The sequence below is a fragment of the Dendrobates tinctorius genome, unplaced genomic scaffold (assembly GCF_039654945.1).
Source record: "Dendrobates tinctorius isolate UK_male_01 unplaced genomic scaffold, ASM3965494v1 ptg000007l, whole genome shotgun sequence".
Taxonomy (NCBI): Eukaryota; Metazoa; Chordata; class Amphibia; order Anura; family Dendrobatidae; genus Dendrobates; species Dendrobates tinctorius.
In genome coordinates, this window is record NW_027361675.1 from 13,382,012 (window position 1) to 13,387,111 (window position 5,100).

Consider the following 5,100-nt stretch of genomic DNA (forward strand, 5'->3'; position numbering starts at 1 on the left):
CACCCTCACTACCCATACTATGTCCACATTGATTTTTCCCCATCGCTACTCATATTGTGTCCGCATACATTCCCCGTTCACTCCCCATACTGTCTACACCCAACCCCCACTCACCATACTATGTCTGCACCCATCCCCCATACTGTTTCCTTATACATGCCCCCATTCCCCCCTACTGTTTCCTCATCCATGCCCCCCATACTGTTTCCTCATACATGTTCTGCATTTCCCTCTTTGCTCCTCATTTTGTTTCCTCAAATCCCCCTACACATTAAATCCTCGATTCCCCAGTCCAAGTCTCAACCCATACACTAAATCCCCATCCCCACTCCAAATCTCACCCCATACATTAAATCCCCCATCCCCACTCCACATCTCCCCACACACATTAAATGCCCCCATCCCCACTCCAAATCTCCCCACACACATTAAATTCCCCCATTCCCACTCCAAATATCCCCACATGCACTAAATGCCCCATTCCCACTCCAAATCTCCCCACACGCATAAAATGCCCCCATCCCCACTCTGAATCTCTCCACAAGCATTAAATGCCCCATCCCCACTCCAAATATCCCCACACGCATTACATGCCCCATCCCCACTCCAAATCACCCCACACGCATCAAATGCCCCCATCCCCACTCCAAATATCCCCACATGCATTAAATGCCCCCATCCCCACTCCAAATCTCCCCACACACATTGCATAACCCCATCCCCTCTCCATATCTCCCCACATGCATTAAATGTAAGAAGATGAACCAGGACAGCATCAGCGGTTCCCTGTACACTTTGGGGCCGGAACTATCACCATTGTTGCCGGGGGACGATTCTTCTGGATTGGGAGGACCTTTGCACAGGACAACAGGGGGCATGAGAGCTATAAAAGGGGCTGAGCGCGCTGGAACGGGGGAGATTTGGTGGGAAGGCTACTGCAGAACAAGGAAAAGGTTGACTCCCCACTGCTCCGACTGCGAACGCCTCATCCTTTAGTCCCTTGCGGATTGACTCACCAACAGCCTGTGTTTTGACCGAGCTTCCCCCGGATGTTCCCGTACCGTTCAGACCCTTCCTGCTCCCAGTAAAAGATAGTTTTGCTCGCTCTGCTCATAGCGAGTACGTCAGAGATTCGCACTCTACCGCAGTCTGCCTGCTGTTCGTGTTCTGCTCCATCCCAGAGGAATCAACGAAAGAGACTGTTTCCTGCATTCCAATGTACTCAAGCAAAACGAGTCCGGATACATCGGCACGGTCGGGTGACAGTGCATTTTGTTCCTCCGTAACAGAGCCAGAGACATTGTCCATGATTTACGATGCCGTTGGGAGATATTCCAGCCTCTCCCCAACAATAACTGCAAGTGATAAGTTACCTCTTTCATATATCTTTTTCCCCCAAATATTGTGTTTTTGTTCAAATTCTGTTGTTGCACCAGTGTTTCTGTGATACTTCATTTTGATCTTTCCTCCCTGTGTGGCGTATGCCTTGTACATCTATATAACCTGTATAAGTAAATTCTGTTAACCCCCTTCTCTGCCTCTGGCTCTTCACTGCATCCAGTGAATCTCACTCTAGCCCTTTACACCCCAATCCCCACTCCAAATCTCCCCACACGCATTAAATGCCCCCATCCCCACTCCAAATCTCCCCACACACATTAAATGCCCCTATCCCCACTCCAAATATCCCCACACACATTACATGACCCCATCCTCTCTCCAAATCCCCCCATATGCATTAAATGCCCCCATCCCCACTCCAAATCTCCCCACACACATTAAATGCCCCCATCCACACTCCAAATCTCCCCACACACAGTACATGACCCCATCCCCACTCCAAATCCCCCCCATTGCACTTAATCTTTGGTGTCTTTGGCTCCACTGGAGCACTTACCACCGATGTGTGCCTCTGTCTGCAGGGCGAGGAATGATGTCAGCAGGCATGATCACATGATCTGATCATGCTGCTGGCATCGATCAGTGCTTCCATTGTACTCACACTACAATTGATCCCTGGGAGTCAGAGCTGCAGCTTCTCTGTGGCAGCTGTCAGCTTGACAGCCGGTACAGAGAATGGCTGACTCACAGTCCAGGGGGCGGCAGAATGCAGCCGCCTGGGGAGACACTGCAGACCGCCGCATTAGGCAGCTCGACTGCCCCCCCCAGATATGCCTCTGTGAATGGTTCCCAATCACCCTCAGTAGGGAACAGGCAGCTGTGCCTCTCACCAGGACACAACAGACTGCTCACTTCTACTTCAATGCTACATCCACACGATGGTATTTTTACTCCAAGTGCCATCAGAGAAAAAGCGGCTAGCGCTCAGACAAATGTTATTCAATGGGGCAGTGCAGATGAGCGACTGATTCACAGACTGAATCCGCATGTGAAAAAAAACGCAGCATGGAACAGGTTTCTTCTTTTTGTCCATTGCATAAAAAAAAGTCAGATTCCATATGGAGCCACTATACACATAAGGGGGTTATAATGAGGGAAATCTGGGCTACTGCTCAGGTACAGGGGGGCTCATGATCCAAAAAGTAATTGCCCCTATTACATTCCGCTACTGCAGCTCGGTTAAATGATGCTAGCAATTGGACAAACCCTTTAAAGTGAACCTGACGAGTAAAAAACGCTAGTAGCATGCAGATATGGGGTTTATGGGTCGCCCTCACACCCAGGGCTGTGGGGTACTCGGTACCGGGCCCAATGAGCTTCAATGGGAGATGTCACGGCAGCTGGGACCCGGTCCGTGGCCCTGGGCGCCCATTGTAAAAGGAGAATGTTCAGTGTGCTTATGGTGATGAAAGTTTATAAGTGATTTGTGACGCCACCTGTGGTATTCGGCAATAGAGATGTAAGCCGATGCTGCAGACAGATCCTCTGGGACAGATGGTGTGGTGCAGCAGTGATGTTATAGCCCTCCACAGGCAGGGATGGAGTCCCAGGGCAGTGAAGGTGAATTGACACGTAGATGGTGTAGTGTCAGGCGCGAGGGATGTAGCAGTGCTGGGCAGGTTGGCGCAGGAATAAGTGGACACCAGGGAATGTAGTTCCAAAGCTTTACTCACAGTCTGTTGTGCAAACAGGTGCCCGCTTCCTTGCCGTGACCTCCAGGTCAGGGGCTCAGTCAACCTCCAGGCCGGATAGAATACTCCTTTCCAACACTCCGCCAACATATGTGCCTTTTCTGAACGTCTCCTCTTATAGCGCCTTTAGGTGAAGTAATCCTAGTACTGAGTTACACTGGAGTTCCTCCTGTCAGATGTTCCTATGAACTCTACTTGTACAGCAGACAGCTGTAGCCTGCTTCGGGGACTCCTTGCTGCTGAGTCCCGGCTCACTAATATGTTGCTGTTGTGCCCCCAAGTCTTGTGTGGGAATAAAGTGGTCACTACTTCTATTCCTCCAGTGTCTGCTGCAGGACCATTAGTATCCGTACAACCTCAGGGACCGGACCCCGGCCTTGCGCTTAGAACTTGAAAAGGGTTCTCCTCTAATCCTGGTCCTTGTTCTCTTATTCTCCTCACGTTCTGTGCTAATCCTTCTTTCCAATGGAGAATCACTCTTCCTTTCTCTGTCTCTTTCCTGTGCTAGCAGACCCAGATCACTGTGGTCTGCTGCAGCACTTCCTTCTTCCATCCCTCTCCCGGGGATCTTCTCTGTCTCACACTCTGTCCTTCTACATCCTCACTCACTGACTGAGTGTAAGAGACTCAACTCTTGCCGCTCTTTTGTGGAGAACTAAACTCCACCCACCTCCCAGCACGTTTCGTGTTCCAAGAAGGGAGCCACCAAGGGGTGCTTTGCTACACTCCAAGCAGGGAGCCACCAATGGGTGCTTTGCTACACTCCAAGCAGGGAGCCACCAAGGGGTGCTTTGCTACACTCCAAGCAGGGAGCCACCAAGGGGTGCTTTGCTACACTCCAAGCAGGGAGCCACCAAGGGGTGCTTTGCTACACTCCAAGCAGGGAGCCACCAAGGGGTGCTTTGCTACACTCCAAGCAGGGAGCCACCAAGGGGTGCTTTGCTACACTCCAAGCAGGGAGCCACCAAGGGGTGCTTTGCTACACTCCAAGCAGGGAGCCACCAAGGGGTGCTTTGCTACACTCCAAGCAGGGAGCCACCAATGGGTGCTTTGCTACACTCCAAGCAGGGAGCCACCAAGGGGTGCTTTGCTACACTCCAAGCAGGGAGCCACCAATGGGTGCTTTGCTACACTCCAAGCAGGGAGCCACCAAGGGGTGCTTTGCTACACTCCAAGCAGGGAGCCACCAAGGGGTGCTTTGCTACACTCCAAGCAGGGAGCCACCAAGGGGTGCTTTGCTACACTCCAAGCAGGGAGCCACCAAGGGGTGCTTTGCTACACTCCAAGCAGGGAGCCACCAAGGGGTGCTTTGCTACACTCCAAGCAGGGAGCCACCAATGGGTGCTTTGCTACACTCCAAGCAGGGAGCCGGTGTTTTGCTACACTATTTTGTGGTGTGGGGTGCAGGTGTTGGAGTGTGGTCAGGAGTCTCCACCTTACCTGGATAGTGGGGTACCACACCTCAGGAGGAGGTGTAGTACCTCTGTGGCGACTGAACCCTCAGGGGCGCCACATACATCCCAGGCCGGGCAGCCACTGCAATCACTACCCTTCAAGTGATTGTGCAGGGAAGCAGTGGCACAGGACAGTGTGGGGGAAATCCGCAGCACCACTGCTGTGTGTGAACACGCCGTAGATTGGAGCTTTTACAGGGTCCTCAGCTATGTGTTGGTTATAGTACTGACAGGCTGGCACTGCTGTGGGGGCGCTCACACCAGCACACGTTGTAGGGCATTAGTAACGGTCACACACTGCAGGTAGCTGTGTTTCCCAGGACACCCTCTGCCTCGCCCTGTTTTTACATAGCTCTTGTTATGGTTGGATGGGTGTGCGCCATTGCTCTCTGAACACTATTTTTTATACGTCGGCCATCCCCATCCGCTGACCCTGAGCAGCGGCCGCACCACACAACGCGGATACAGAGGGAACCGCTGCGTCTGGATACGCAGGTCTATTAGCGCCACCTGCTGGCAGTTCACCATGACTGTCCCTGTACACCGCAGTAAGC